This window comes from Grampus griseus (assembly GCF_964374135.1).
Source record: "Grampus griseus genome assembly, chromosome: 8".
In the NCBI taxonomy this organism is placed as follows: domain Eukaryota; kingdom Metazoa; phylum Chordata; class Mammalia; order Artiodactyla; family Delphinidae; genus Grampus; species Grampus griseus.
Window position 1 is genome coordinate 54304319 of NC_139002.1, and position 15314 is coordinate 54319632.

Here is a 15314-nt window from a genome sequence, read left to right on the forward strand (position 1 = left end):
GTGCCAGGTACACTATTCCCTGGGGATACATTGGTGAGCAAGATAGGTAAGATCCTTGTCCTTATGGAGCTCATATTTTAGCAGCAAAGATAGACAATGAAGCAGTGATTTTTTAAAAAAATGTTATTATATGAGCAAATATAGTGTACACTCTGTAATGATACATATTTTTAGTGAACTTTGTTTTATAATTTGTTTAGCTTTGTATTTATCCTATCTGTATGCCTTTTTCCCCTATATTTGTACAAGTTTATCTTAATAATTTTCTGGATGGTAGGATTATAAGTTGTTTTTTCTTTGTATCATATTTTTTCACATATCCTTTTCAATACTAATTGTGTATCTCTTTGGTAATCACAAAACAAATTATTTAAGAGTAGTCTTATACCAAGAAGTGAAATGGGTGAAAGTGGTCAAAAGGTACGGACTTGCAGTTTTAAAATAAATAAGTCGTGGGGATATAATGTACCGTTAATTTGCAATGTATAATTATACAATGTATAATGGTGAATGTAGTTAATAATACTGCATTGTGTATTTGAAAGTTGCTGAGAGAATAAATCTCAAAAGTTCTTATCACAAGAAAAAAATTATAGTTATGTGGTGATGGATGTTAACTTATTGTGGTGATCATTTCACAATGTATACAAATATTGAATCATTTCGTACACCTGAAACTAATATAATGTTATATGTCAATTATATCTCAAAAAAAGAATTAAGAAAACTAGTTTTCTAAGAGGCTTTATAAAAGAAAAATTGAGTTGCTGCCTTATTTACTTTTAATCTTGAATTACCTCTCACCATGAATATTACCATCATCTACCCAAGTCACCCAGATCAGAAACCAAGGAGCCAACTTAGACCTCAGTCTCTCACATACTTTATTCCATGTCTTGAGTCTATTTCTTTATCCCGTTTTATATTCAACCTCACTTTTCTATCATCATTACTACTCTGTCTTAGTCAGGCTGAACTGCTTGCAGGTCTCTGAAGGTATGAAAGGTTGTTTCACATCTTTATGCCTTTTTTTCATCCTTCTACCTGAGTTGAATATTCTCTTTCCACCTTCCTTCCCTGGCCTGCTCACTGTACTCCTGCCCATCATTAATCTGCTCTTTAAGCACCAAGTGCTCATGTGAAATTTTTCCTGCTTTCTCTGTCTCTCAGGTTAAATTAACCATTTCTGCCATTTTACCGCACAGTGTCCTGTGTAGATTTTATATCACAATACTCATAACAGGGACTTCCCTAGTGGCACAGTGGTTAAGAATCTGCCTGCCAGTGCAGGGGACACGGGTGCAAGCCCTGGTCTGGGAAGATCCCACATGCTGTGGAGCAGCTAAGCCCCCGAGCCACAACTACTGAAGCCCGCACCCCTAGAGCCCTTGCTCTGCAACAAAGACAAGCCTCCTCAATGAGAAGCCTGCTCACAGTAATGAACAGTAGCCCCTGCTTGCTGCAACTAGAGAAAGCCCGCGCACAGCAACGAAGACCCAACGCAGCCAAAAATAAATAAATAAATACTCATAACACTTTTTGCACTTACAGTCTAGCCTATGAGACTTTAATCTCCTTGAGGGCAGGGGTAATGTTAATGAGACGAATAGTTTTTTCCCAATTTATTATAATGCCATGTTCTGTTCTAAAACTTCATTTTATTTATTTATTTATTTATTTATTGCGGTACGCGGGCCTCTCACTGTTGTGGCTTCTTCCGTTGCGGAGCACAGGCTCCGGACGCGCAGGCCTAGTGGCCATGGCTCACGGGCCCAGCCCCTCCGCGGCATGTGGGATCTTACCGGACCGGGGCACGAACCCATGTCCCCTGCATCGGCAGGTGGACTCTCAACCACTGCACCACCAGGAAAGCCCTAAAACTTCATTTTAGAATTAAATCTTAGTTAAAGTTAACTTTTTAAAAAAATATTTTAAAAAATTTATTTATTTTATTTATTTATTTTTGGCTGCATTGGGTCTTTGTTGCTGCATGCGGGCTTTCTCTAGTTGTGGCGAGCAGGGGCTACTCTTCATTGTGGTGTGTGGGCTTCTCATTGCTTTAAGAGAGGAGGTGCATTGGGAATATAAAAGAGCAAATACCTAACTTTTCCCAGGGGATATCATAGCATCACTGTAGTTATTATGGAAATTTGGATGATTGAAGAGGAGATGGAAGAGCATTCCAGGTAGTGAACAGCATGGGAAAAGGCACAGAAGTGTGAAATAATATGGTGTGTCTAGGAAATTGCAACCAAACTTTAGGCATTAGCTTTCCAAAAGATTTGTGGTTGAGGAACTTCAGACCATGTGAGAAAATCACATTGGGACACATGAGTTATAAGCTCCTTAGAAGTATATTCTTTTTCTTTAAAGCAAAAAAAAAAAAAAAAAAAAAAGCACATGAAATAAAGGCAGCATGTCAATGACTTAGCTCCATAAAGAATTCATTTTGCTTTATTCACTTTGTTTCTAGCATAGTACTTAGCATATAGTAGATGCCCAAATGTTGGTTGAAAGAAAAAATGTCACATATTTAAAATTAGTAATGATGGCTATTTTGATGTACTTTTAGTTTTTCTTTTTATCCTTTGCTTGCTAGAGAGTTGTCATGGTGTAACTCTCCTTTTCATTTTGGGTATTGGTTATACAGATATGTACAGTTGACCCTTGAACAACAGGGGATTTAGGGATGCCAACCCTCAGTGTGGTGGAGAATCCGCATATAACTTCACAGTCAGCCATCCGGCTGTCTCTGTATGGAGGTCCGCGTTGGCAGATTCAACCAATTGCATATCACATAGTTCAACCAACTGTAGATGGTGTGGTATTGTAGTGAATAAAATCTGTCTGTAAGTGGACCTATGCAGTTCAAACCCTTGTTGTTCAAGGGTCCACTGTACTACTAAATCCCCCTCTCTCCACTTGTTTTTTTTTTTCTTTTTCTTTCTTCCTTTCCTCCCTCCCTCCCTCCCTCCTTCCTTCCTTCCGACTTTCCTCCCAGGTCCTCTCCATCTTGGGTTTTATTATTACTATTATTATTTTTAAACGGGAAGTATACTTTTATTATTATTATTTTTTCTATATTTATTTATTTATTTTTGGCTGCATTGGGTCTTCGTTGCTGCGCCTGGGCTTTATCTAGTTGCGGCGAGCGGGGGCTACTCTTTACCAATTCTGTTTTTGGCTTATATGGTTGTACCAGGTCTTCCCCTCCCCCATTAATTAATTAATTAATTAATTTATTTATTTTGGCTGTGTTGGGTCTTCATTGCTGCACACCCTAGTTGTGGCACTCTAGTTGTGGCAAGCGGGGGCTACTCTTTGTTGTGGCGCATGGGCTTCTCATTGTGGTGGTTTCTCTTGTTGTGGAGCATGGGCTCTAGGCGCGCGGGCTTCAGTAGTTGTGGCTTGCAGGCTCAGTAGTTGTGGCACATGGGCTTAGTTGTTCCACGGCATAAACCTGTGTCCCCTGCATTGGCAAATGGATTACTAACCACTGCGCCACCAGGGAAGCCCTGGTTGTACCAGGTCTTAAGTGCATGCCAAAGCATATGTGTTAACCTCTGTCTTCTAAGCTTATTACTTTTTATATGACTCCTCAGAGTATAGTTTTAAAATCCACTTTTTCTTTTACCTGTCTGAAGTCATCTCAGGGAAAAGTCATTATTACTTCTCTGCTAGTTACTTTTTAAATAAAAAAAAATTCTCAGCTAAATTTCTCTGAATTGTTTTATATCATCTCCACCAGGGGTAACTTGAAGTTCTTATTTTTTTTTTTTGTGGTACGCGGGCCTCTCACTGTTGTGGCCTCTCCCGTTGTGGAGCACAGGCTCTGGACGGGCAGGCTCAGCGGCCGTGGCTCACGGGCCCAGCTGCTCCGCGGCATGTGGGATCTTCCCGGACCGGGACACAAACCCGTGTCCCCTGCATCGGCAGGCGGACTCTCAACCACTGCGCCACCAGGGAAGCCCAGTAAAGCTTTTTTTAACTGAGATATTTTGTCATTTTCATTTGCAAAAAAAAATTTGTTGTAATTTTAGAGATTGCTGCGTTCTGCTGGGTAAAGATTTGTTAGTTGTTAGACATTCTGTTTCCCCCTCCCCACAAATAAAGAGATGGAACTTCAAATAAATTGAAATGCCACTCTAAATAAATAGATATGTTAAATATGTAGTGTGGATTGAGTCCATTATATAGATGAGAATACTTAAGTAAATATATGTCCTTTGTGTGTGTTGATAGTTGATGAGTAATTCTTGATTAATCTTGAAAGATTATTTAACAGAAATTTTGAGTTGAATTCCTTTTTAGGAGTGACTCTCCAACTGTTACACATGCTATTAGACACCATGTAGTAACTCAAACCTGTATTGTTCCTTGAGTTATAGTTTAAGTCTTGTCTCATGCCATTTAATTAGTAAAGGATAGCTCCATCATTTTGAAAGACAAAATGTTACTATGTATACTTCTTAAGCTAGAATTATCAATAATGTAAATAATTGTATCTACAAGGAAATTAATATTGGGAGATTTTTTCCATTTTTTTTCTGAGGGTGATACTAGAGGACAGTAAGTTGCCTTTTTTGTATTTTATTTATTTAATTAATTTATTTTTTAACATCTCAACTGGAGTATAATTGCTTTACAATGTTTTGTTAGTTTCTGCTGTATAACAAAGTGAATCAGCTATATGCATACATATATCCCCATATCCCCTCCCTCTTGCGTCTCCCTCCCACGCTCCCTATCCCACCCCTCTAGGTGGTCACAGAGCACTGAGCTGATCTCCCTGTGTTATGCAGCTGCTTCCCACTAGCTATCTACTTTACGTTTGGTAGTGTACATGTCAGTGCTACTCTCTAACCTTTCCCCCTCCCTGTGTCCTCAGTAAGTTGCTTTAATAACTCAAGCAATTTAAGAATCTTAACAGGCTTCCTCCCTGATCCTGTCCCACACCCAACCTGTCATGTTTTAATTAGCTGGGATTTTAGTTCCATATTGTCATTCTTTTTTTTAAAATTAATTAATTTTTTGGCTGCATTGGATCTTCATTGTTGCGTGTGGGCTTTCTCTAGTTGTGGCGCACGGGCTTCACATTGCAGCGGCTCCTCTTGTTGCGGAGCATGGGCTCTAGGCGCGCGGGCTCAGTAGCTCTGGGGCTCAGTAGCTGTGGTGCACGGGCTTAGTTGCTCCGTGGCATGGGGGATCTTCCCGAACCAGGGCTTGAACCTATGTCCCCTGCATTGGCAGGTGGATTCTTAACCACTGTGCCACCAGGGAAGTCTTTGTAATTTATTTATATTTATGTTTCTCAACAATTATTTAAATTAAACTGTATGTTTTACTAGTTTTTTCACTCACCACTGTTTTTGATTCCCACATTTTTCCTTTTAGATTCATTCTTTTGCTGTAGTACATTCTTTTTCAAACAGGATTTCTAAGAGGTGAATTTTGAGTTCTTGCATGTCTGAAAATATATTTATTTTGTTCTCTGTTCTGACTGCCCATTTAGATTGAATACAGTATTCTAGTATTCACAAATAATTTCCCCCAGAGCTTTGATGATACTGCTCTTCTGTCTTCTAGGATCCACTGTTGCTGTTGAGAAATCTGTCAGTCTGATGCTTTTCGTTTATGAGTTTCTTTTTCTTCGTGATTTTTATGATTTTTTTTTCTTAATCCCCAGAGTTCTGAGATTTTTTAGGGTCTGCTTTTTTCTTTCAATTTCCTTGCTTTTGCTTTTAGTGTGTGTGTGTGTGTGTGTGTGTGTGTGTGTGTGTGTTTGAAAGTGCGGAGTCCTAACCACTGGAAAGCCAGGGAATTCCCTTACTTTTACTTTTTAAGATGATAAAATTACAAATTTATTTGAAGTCCTCTGTATATTACTCCTGTTCTGATTCTCTTTTGTCTGTTCCCATAGGCAACCACTGTTCTGAATTTTGAAGTTTATTGTGCCCATGAACACTTTTATACTTTTATAAATAATACATTGTATAGATTTATATGCTTTTTTTTATACTTTTTTTTTTATAAGTTTGTTTTTGGCTGCATTGGGTCTTTGTGGTTGCGCACGGGCTTTCTCTAGTTGAGGCAAGTGAGGGCAACTATTTGTGGCCGTGTGCAGGCTTCTCATTGTGGTGGCTTATCTTGTTGCGGAGCACAGGCTCTAGGTGCACAGGCTTCAGTAGTTGTGGCACTTGGGTTTCAGTAGTTGTGGCTCGCGGGCTCTAGAGCACAGGCTCAGTAGTTGTGGTGCATGGGCTTAGTCGCTCCACGGCACGTGGGATCTTCCCAGACCAGGGCTTGAACCCGTGTCCCCTGCATTGCCAGGTGGATTCTTAACCACTGTGCCACCAGGGAAGCCCTGGATTTATAGGCTTTAAAACTTTATATATAATCAATATAATACTATATGCATTCCTCTACAGCTTCCTTTATTGCCTCTCAACAGTATTTTTGAAACATATCCATGTTAATGCCTTACTGTTTTAGTTATTTACTTTAACTGCTGTATGGTTTTCTATTACATGAAAATACTGTAATTTTTTTTTTTAATTGGTGGATATTTAGGTTTGTTTTTGTGCTATTAAGAGTAATGTTGTAATGAATATTCTAGCAGCTTTGCCTAGAGGTAGAATTGCTGGGCTAAAGGGTATACAGTCATCCCTTGGTATCAATGGGGGATTGTTTCCAGGACCCCCTTGTATACCAAAATCCGAGGATGCTCAAGTCCTTTTATTTAAATGGCCTAGTGCAGTCTGCCGTCCATATCTGCAGGTTCTGCATCCAGAGATACAGAAGGTCCATTGTTTTCCTTTTAGCCTTGGTATAGCTGGATTGATTTCCAAATTAGCTTTATCAATTTATACATTGCCAATAGTGTATGAGGGTTCTCATTTATCCAGGTAATCAAATCATAGCATTGTCAGACTTTTTAAATATTTGATAATGTGGTTGTGAATTAGTTTCTTATTGCTCTGATAAGGTTGAACATTTTTTCATGTTTTTTTTGCCATTCACTTTTCTCTTGCGTGAATTGCCTTTTTATAGCATTTCTCCATTTTCTTTGTTGTTTTCATTGATTTGTAGCGATTTTTTATGTATTTCAGATGTCAATCCTTTGTCGTTTTTATATTTTTATTTATTTTTATGTTAATACTGTTTATCTTTTTTACTGTTTTTATAGTATCTTGTTGATCCAGACTTTAAAATTTTAGCATAGTATAATTGTTAATTATTTATTTTTACATTTATACTTTTCATATCTCATTTAAGAAACCCTTCTCTTTATGATTTTGAGGCATAAGGTGTTCATCTGTATTTTCTTCTACAAGTTTTGTTTCTCAAACTGTAGTCTTAAACCTCCTGGAATTTATTTTTGTATTATGTAATTTTTTTTTCTCCCCTCACTAATTGGTAATGCCACATCTTGTATCCCAGTTTCCACATATACGTGGGTCTATTTCTAGGCTCTTTATTTGTTACATTGGTGTATCCTTCACGTGGTTTTACTTGCTATAGCTTTAAAGTAAGTCCTTTCATCTGCTAAGGCAAGTTCTCGCACCATATTCTTTTGGAAATGCTGTTGGTTATTTTTAGCCCTTTACGTTCTCATCTGAATTTTAGAATTGGCATGTCAAACTTCACAAAAATCTTTGGTTGGATTTTATTCTGATACCAGCTGGTATACAGGCTTACCTTGGAGATACAGATTGGGTTCCAGACCACTGCAATAAAGTGAGTCACATGAATTTTTTGGTTCCCCAGTGAGTATAAAATTATGTTTACACCATATTGTAGTCTCTTAAGCATGCGATAACATTATATCTTTAAAAAAACAATGTACATACCTTAATTAAAAAATACTCTATTGCTAAAAAATGCTGACCACCATCTGAGCCTTCAGCAAGTTGTAATCTTTTTGTTTTTGTTTTTGTTTTTGGCCGCACTGCACAGCATGTGGGATCTTAGTTCCCCAACCAGGGATTGAATCCACATCCCCTGCTTTGGAAGCACGGTGTGTTAACCGCTGGACTGCCAGGGAAGTCCCTGTTGTAATCTTTTTGCTGGTGAAGGGTTTTGCCTCAATTTTGATGGCTGCTGACTGATTAGGGTGGTGGTTGCTGAAGGTTGGGGTGGCTGTGCAATTTCTTAAAATAAGGCAAAGAAGTTTGCCACATCGATTGATTCTTTCACAAACGATTTCTCTGTACCATGCAAAGCTGTTTGATAGCATTTTACCTACAGTAGAACTTCTTTCAAAATTGGCGTCAATCTTCTCAAACCCTGCTGCTGCTTTATCAACTGAGTTTACGTAATATTCTGCATCCCTGTTTGTCATTTCAGTAATCGATTATGTTTGCCTTCTTATGTGGGTGCTTTTCATGTTGTCTCAAAACAATTAACAATAGTAACGTCAAAGATCACTGGTTAAAGATCACCGTAACAAATATAATAATAATGAAAAGTTTGAAATATTGTGAGAATTACCAAAATGTGGCACAGAGGCAGTAAATGAGTAAATGCTGTTGGAATAATGGCGCCAATAGATTTGCTCCATGAAGTTTTGCCACAAACTTTCAATTTGTGAAAAATGCAATATTCAAAGTGAGACAGTGGCATGGACATATGTACACTACCAAACGTAAAATAGATAGCTAGTGGGAAGCAGCCACATAGCACAGGGAGATCAGCTTGGTGCTTTGTGACCACCTATAGGGGTAGGATAGGGAGGGTGGGAGGGAGGGAGATGCAAGAGGGAAGAGATATGGGGACGTATGTATAACTGATTCACTTTGTTATAAAGCAGAAACTAACATACCATTGTAAAGCAGTTATACTCCAATAAAGATGTTTTTAAAAATGCAATATTTGCAAAGTGCAATAAAGTGAAATAGTAAAACGAGGTATGTCTGTACTGCAATACAATTCAATTCTGACACCAACCACCTGGAACTAGGTCAGATATCACAGGTTGAAGGGCATGGTCACCAGCAAGATTGCCCCCATTGCAGATGATAGCTGCTGGTTCCCATGACCTGCTTCAGGTTTGAAAATTTGCTAGGCTGATTCACAGGACCCAGAAAACTGCTATACCTGTGATTATGGTTTTATTTTAAAGGATACAATTAAGAACCAGCCAAATGAAGAGATACATAGGGCAAGGTCTGGGAGGGTCCCAGCGTAGAGCATTCATGCCCTTTCCCTGTGGAATCAGGGTGCATCATCCTCCTGGCACATCAGTGTATTCACCAGTCAGGAAGTGCCACTGAGCTTCAGTGTAGCAGAGTTTTAATTGGAGATTTGACCATGTGATTGAACTCCATTTCCAGTCCCTTACCCCTCCATGGAAGTGGGGCTGATATCACATGACTCAAAGCCCCAACTGTCTAATCATGTGATTGGTCTTTCTGGCATGACTAGCCCCTATCCTAAACCCTTGCATTTCTGGGATAAATCCCAGTTGGTTATGATATGTAATTTCTTTAATATGCTGCTGGATTCAGTTTGCTTGTATTTTGTTGAATTTTTGTGTCCATATTCATAAAGGATACTCATCTTTGCAATTCTTGTGATTTTGTCTCTGGTTTGGTGTCAGGATAATACTGGAGTCATAGAATGAGTTGGGGAGTATTCCCTCCTTTTCTATGTTTTGGAGGAATTTGAGAAGGATTGGTGTAATTCTGTAGATGTTTGGTAAATTCACCAGTGAAGCTATTGAGTTCTGGGCTTTTCTTTGTGTGGGAAATTGTTTGATTACTAACTTTTTTTACTTTACTTGAATCTCTTTACTTGAATCCCCTATGGGTATTCAGACTTTTTATTTCTTCTTGAGTAAGTTTTGGTAGTTTGTTTCTAGAAATTTGTCTTTTTCATCTAGCTTATGTGATATGTTGATGTTCAGTTGTTCATAGTATTGTCTTAACAATCTTTTTATTTCTGTAAGGTCATTAGTAATATCTCTGCTTTCATTCCTGTTTTCGTAGTTTGAGTCCTTTCTCTTTTTCTTCATCAGTCAAGCTAAAGGTTTATCAATTTTCTTCATCCTTTCAAACAGTCAACTTCTGGTTTCATTGATTTTGATTCCACTTACATTAAATTTCCAGATTAGGTAAATCCATAGAGACAGAATATAGATCTGTGATTGGCCTGGGTTGAGGTGGGGGGAGATTTGGAAGGGACGTAGGTTCTTTCTGGATTGATGGAGATGATCTGTAATTAGATAGTAGTGATGGATGCACAATATTGTGACTATACTAAAACAACTGAATAGTACACATTAAAATGGTTTAAATGATGGATTTTATGTTATGTAAAGTTTATTTCAATAAATTTTTTTTTTCTTTGGCCGCACCACATGGCATGTAGGATTTTAGTTCCCCCATCAGGGATCGAACCCACGCTGCCTGCAGTGGAAGCATGGAGTCTTAACCACTGGACTGCCAGGGAAGTCCCCCAATTTTTTTTAGTTATATGACTATATGTGTTTGGGTTTATTTCTGGCCCCATATTCTATTTCTGTAATATATTTGTCTGCAGGCCAATGTCACTCGTCCTTCACTCAACTCTAGCTTTGTAATGAGTCTTGAAGCCAGGTAGTTTAAGCCCTTCACCTTTATTATTATTCTTTTTTTTAAATATTTATTTATTTAGTTTTGGCTGTGTTGGGTCTTAGTTGTGGTGCATAGGCTCTTTGTTGTGACGTGCAGGGTTCTCTCTAGTGTGGCACACAGGCTCTCTAGTTGTGGTGCGCAGGCTTAGTTGCCCCGTGGTACCAGGGATCGAACCCACATCCCCTGCATTGGAAGGCGGATTCTTAACCACTGGACTACCAGGGAACTCCCTTTATTATTATTTTCAAAGGTGTTTTAACTATTCTAGGTCCTTTGAATTTCTATATGAATTTTAACATAAGTTTATCAATTTCTACAAAAAATTTCCCTGGAATTTTTATTGGGATTATCTTGAATCTACAGATGAATTTGGGAAAAATTGATACCTTAAGATACTGAGTTTTCTCTCACAGATATAGAGAACAGACTACCAGAGGAAGAGGGGGTAGGGGATTAAGAGCTACGAACTATTAGTATAAAATAAACTATAAGGATATATTGTATAACACAGTGAATATAGCAAATATTTTATAATAACTATAAATGGACTATAACCTTTAAAAATTTGTGAATCACTGTATAATATTATATACCTATAATTTATATAATTTTGTATATCAACTATATTTCAATAAAAAGATACTGAGTCTTCTGATAGATGAATATGTTACATTGCTCCATTTATTTAGGTTTTATTTAGTTTTTCTTAGCTGTGTTTTTCGTTTTCACTATACACGTCTTCCACATCTTGCATCACTTTTATCCCTAAACGTTTTATGTTTTTTTATGATAATCTATATGGTATTGTTTAAATTTTTTATTTACTAGTTTTTCATTGCTGATATATAAAAATTCAGTTGTTTTTTGTATATTGATCTTGTATTCTGCAACCTTACTAAACTCACTCATTTTTAATAGCTTTTAAAGATTAAAAATTCTTTATACATGATTCTTTTATCTGTAAAGAAAGTCTTACTTCTTTGTTTCCCATCTGCATGCCTTTTATTTTTTGTTTGTTTTTGTTTTATTTATTTATTTTAACATCTTTATTGGAGTATAATTGCTTTACAATGGTGTGTTAGTTTCTGCTTTATAACAAAGTGAAGCAGCTCTACGTATACATATATCCCCATATTTCCTCCCTCTTGTGTCTCCCTCCTACCCTCCCTATCCCACCCCACATGCCTTTGATTACTTTTTCTTCCCAGAACTACATGTAGAGTTGTGAATATAAGTGGTGGTTATGTATGGACATTCTTGCCTTCATCCTGATCTTAGGGGGAAAGCACTCAGTCTTTCCCCCTTAAGTATGTTGATAGCAGATTTTTCACTATGCCCTTCTTCAGGTTGAGAAAGTTCCCTTTTATTTCTAGATTGCTTTATCAGGACTGGATGTTGGATTTTGTCAATTTTTTTTTTTGCATATACTGAGATGATTATGTTTTTTCATTTAAGTTTGTTCATGTGAATTATATTGATGGACTTTTTTAAACTAATCTTGCATTTTTGGGGATAAACCCCATTTTTAAGTCATTGGTATGGGCTGAATTGTGTCTCCCCCAAGTTTATATGATGAAGCCATAACCCCCAATGAGACTGTATCTGGGGTAGGGTCTTAGGAGATAACTAAGGTTAAGTGTAGTCACAAGAATAGGGCCCTAATAGGACTGTGACCTCTTACAAGAAGAAGAGAGATTCCTCTCTTTCTCTTTGCCATGTGAGGATTCATTGAGAAGTTGGTTGTCTTCAGGAAGAGAACTCTCACCAGAACCTGACCATGCTGGCTCCCTTGCTTTGGACTTCCAGGTTCAAGACCAGTGAGAAAATATATTTCTGTTGTTTAAACTACACAGTCTGTATGGTATTTTGTTTTGGCAGTCGGAGCAGACTAAAATAGTCATTATCAATTACGCTTTTTATATGTTTGCTAAAATTGTGTTAAGAAATTTTACATCTATGTTCATGAGCAGTATTAGTCTGTAGTTTTCTTTCTTTTGATGTGTTTTTCTGATTTTGATATCAGGGTAATACTGGCCTCATGGAAGAAATTGGAAAGTATTTCCTCCTTTTCTGTTTTCTGGAACTATTTGTATAGAATTGGTATTCTTTAAATCTGTGGCTTAATTTACCAATGAAACCATCTAGGTCTGGAGTTTTCTTTATGGGAAGGCTTTAAACTACAGATTCAGTTTCTTTAATAGATATGGGATTATTCATGTTATCTGCTTCTGTTTGGATGAGCCTTGGTAATTTGTTTCTTCAAAAGAATTTTTCCATTTTCCTGAAGTTACAAAATTTATCAGCATACATTTGCTCATAGTATTCTTATGTTTTTCCTGTCTGTAATGCGTCTCATTCCTGATACTGTTAATTTGTGTTTCCTTTTTCCATTTGTGTTTCCTTTTCCCTCTTGGCTCAGTCTGGATAGAGATTTATCAATTATTTTTTTAGTTTTAAATTTTTTAATATTTATTTATTTGGCTACGCAGGGTCTTAGTTGTGGCATGTGGGATCTTCGTTGCGGGATGTGGGATCTTTAGTTGCGGCATGCAGGATCTTAGTTGCGGCATGTGGGATCTAGTTCCCTGACTAGGGATTGAACCCAGGCCCCCTGCATTGGGACCTCAGAGTATTAACCACTGGACCACCAGAGAAGTCCCAAGAGGTTTATCAATTATTTTAATTTTTCTCAAAGAACCAGCTTTTGGTTTCATTGATTTCTGCTGCTTATTATTTCCTTTCTTCTGCTGCTTCGTCTTTTTTTAAAAGTTATTTTATTTATTTTTGGCTGCTTTGGGTCTTTGTTGCTGTGTGCGGGCTTTCTCTAGTTGTGGTGAGCGGGGGCTACTCTTCATTGCGGTGCATGGGCTTCTCGTTGCCGTGGCTTCTCTTGTTGAGGAGCATGGGCTCTAGGCATGTGGGCTTCAGTACTTGTGTCTCGCAGGCTCAGTAGTTGTGGCACATGGACTTAGTTGCTCCGTGGCATGTGGGATCTTCCCGGACCGGGGCTCAAACCCGGGTCCCCTGCATTGGCAGGCGGATTCCCAACCGCTGTGCCACCAGGTAAACCCTTTCTCTCTTTTTTAAAATAGGGCTTTGATTTATTTTTTTCTCTCATTTTTTTATTATATAACTTTCAAGTATACAGCATTGTAGTTTAACATTTGTGTACAATACAGAGTATCACCACCTCAAGTCTATTTACCATCTATCACCATACAGTTAACACTCTTCACCCATTTTGCCCATCCCTGCAATCACCTTTCCCTCTGGTAACCACTGTTCTGTTCTCTGTATCTATGCATTTGTTTGTTGGATTTTATTTTGTCCTATTTTAGATTCCACATATGAGTAAAATCATACAGTATTTGTCTTTCTCTGTCTGACTTATTTCACTTAGCGAAATAGCCTCAAGTTCCATGCATGTTGTAACAAATGGCAAGATTTCCTTTTTATGGCTTAGTAGTATTCCATTTGTGTGTGTGTGTGTGTGTGTGTGTGTGTGTGTGTGTGTGTGTGTACACATACCATGTCTTCTTTATCCATTCATCCATTGGTGGACACTTAGGTTGTTTCCATATCTTGGCTGTTGTAAATAATGCTGCAGTGGACATAGGGGTGCATAAATATCTTTCCTTATCCGTGTTTTCATGTACTTCGGAAAAATACCCAGGAGTAGAATAGCTGGGTCATGTGGCATTCTATTCTTAATTTTTTGAGGAAATCCATACTGTTTTCCATAGTGGCTGCACCAATTTACATTAAAATTTTTTTCTTTTCTTTTCTTTTCATTTTCTGCTCTGTCTGGGTGAATTCCATCATTTTTCTTTTTGCCTGTTGATTCGTTCTTCTACCTGTCCAGTCTGCTGTTGAACCTCTCTAGGGTATTTATTTATGTTGTTCAGTTATAAGTTTTTTTCAAAAAGTTTGTTTGGTACTTTCTTATATTTTCTTTCTCTTTGTTGAAGTTCTCACTTGTTCATACATTCTTCTCCCAAGTTCAGTGAGTACCTTTGTGAGTATTACTTTGAACTTTTTATTGGGTGGATTGCTTATCTTTATTTTGTTTAGTTCTTTTTCTGAGATTTGACTTGGTCTTATGATTGGAACAAATTCCTCTGTCTTCTCTCTTTGTTTGTTTCTATATATCTAGTCTTGAAGGAGTGGCCTTATGTAGGAGACATTTTATAGGGCTCAGAAGTGCAGTCCTGCCTGGGCTTCAGATCCCAGCACTCAGTGGGTACCCCTATGTGGGCTGCTTGCACCCTCCCATTGAGTCAGAGTTGCAGCTGCTGCTTTGGTGCACTGGTCCTGAGAATGGCTGTGGGGACTGGCTGCTGGGTGCTGGTAGGAGGGGTTTTCATCTAGCTGGGTTTCAGGCCTGAAGAAGGCACAAGAGGTGGGTGAGGCTCTTGGTGGGCCATGCCCACTGGCACTAACAGGTTAGATGGAGATCTCCAAAATGGCTCCCGCCACTGTCTCAGTCCCTAGGAAGTGTATCCCAAGTGGTTCCTCCCTCTCAGGTAGATGCTTTAAAATTAGTGAGTGGGTCTCCTTCCCCTCTGGTCCAGGTACTTTTCAAGCTCATGTTCATGCACTGGTTTTTCAGTTGACTGAGTCTGTGTGCAGTCCCCTTAAGAGCAAGTTTTTTGTTCTCTGTAGTTCTGTAGTTTTCCTGGACCTATTCCTTGTTGGTTTTTA

General features: G+C 38.1%; 1 protein-coding gene across 1 annotated transcript in view; it reads left to right on the forward strand.

Annotated features, from left to right (window-relative positions):
* Window positions 1–15314, forward strand: part of RSF1 (remodeling and spacing factor 1) — a gene marked incomplete at its 5' end in the record, with an annotated part of 166387 nt that overhangs the window by 6066 nt on the left and 145007 nt on the right. The gene's annotated exons all lie outside the window — the stretch shown is intronic.